Source organism: Malurus melanocephalus, unplaced genomic scaffold, assembly GCF_030028575.1.
Source record: "Malurus melanocephalus ecotype Western Australia unplaced genomic scaffold, MMel_1.1 scaffold_49, whole genome shotgun sequence".
NCBI lineage: Eukaryota > Metazoa > Chordata > Aves > Passeriformes > Maluridae > Malurus > Malurus melanocephalus.
The window spans coordinates 2679172-2680121 of NW_026623281.1; the positions used below are offsets into that span (position 1 = coordinate 2679172).

Below are 950 nucleotides of genomic sequence, written 5' to 3' on the forward strand. Positions count from 1 at the left end.
TTTGTTTAAAACTGCTTTTGGGACCCTGTGTCCCCTCCTGCAGCCTGTACAGGTCAGGAGGGCTTTATTGACTTTGGTGCAGTCTGTTTTTAACTACATAAAAAGAGTGGCTGAATTTTCATTAGGTTCTAGACAGCAACAAGCTTTGTGGACTCTAATTTAAGTGCATCTGACACAATAAAATCTCGAAGGAAAAAAAAACCAAACTTGAATTCAATGCAGCAGCTGTGGGATTTCCCTATGGTACTGATGTATTATGGGTTTATAATGCTGTTGAAGCAAGTGGTAAGGTGCTGAAAACTGCACACACAAGGAATTAGTAATACTGTCCAGGCTGGCTTTTGTACTTTTAGTTGTAAGGAAGGTAAGAGAGCTTACATCTAAAACAGCCCAAATTGTTACATGGTTTTACRTGAATGAATGTTTCTTTAGAAAAGRTAAGTTTGACAAACCCGTACTTAGAAATGTGTGAATTTCTGTTTGGGTTTTGTTATTATCCTGCCCAAAGTTTTGTACTTGGGCAGCAGAAACAGTGCTGTGTGAGCAAAAGCAGGCTGTAAAGAGCAGGAGCAAAAGTGGGAATAAAATCTTTGAGCCACAATCAGCAAATATATCAAAAGAATAAGCCTTCTGAGCAGAACATTGAGAAAGTAGGACAGGTACACATAAATGATGTAGGAGTAGAAGAAACAACCCACCAAGTTCAGCTGTCTCCCCTGAATTGCAATAGCAAGTCAGTCCTACAGAAATGACTCTGTACAAATAGAGGTAGTTTAGCCAGAAGCAATAGCTGTCTAATACTGGTTTAGTCCAGTTATATTTTGTGCCCATCTCTCTGACTGCTTTTAAATTACATTTTGACCGGTGTGTTTTTTTTTTTTTTTTTTTTTTTTTTTTTTTTTTTTTTTTTTTTTTTTTTCCCCATGAAACTCACTCATCAGGGTTTACAG

At 37.3% G+C, this 950-nt stretch overlaps 2 protein-coding genes across 5 annotated transcripts in view; one reads left to right on the forward strand and one right to left on the reverse strand.

Annotated features, from left to right (window-relative positions):
• The window catches only part of LOC130573042 (rap1 GTPase-GDP dissociation stimulator 1-like), a 29803-nt gene that overhangs the window by 27758 nt on the left and 1095 nt on the right, over positions 1 to 950 (reverse strand).
• SH2D4B (SH2 domain containing 4B) overlaps positions 1 to 950 on the forward strand; it is a 94065-nt gene that overhangs the window by 19399 nt on the left and 73716 nt on the right. The gene's annotated exons all lie outside the window — the stretch shown is intronic.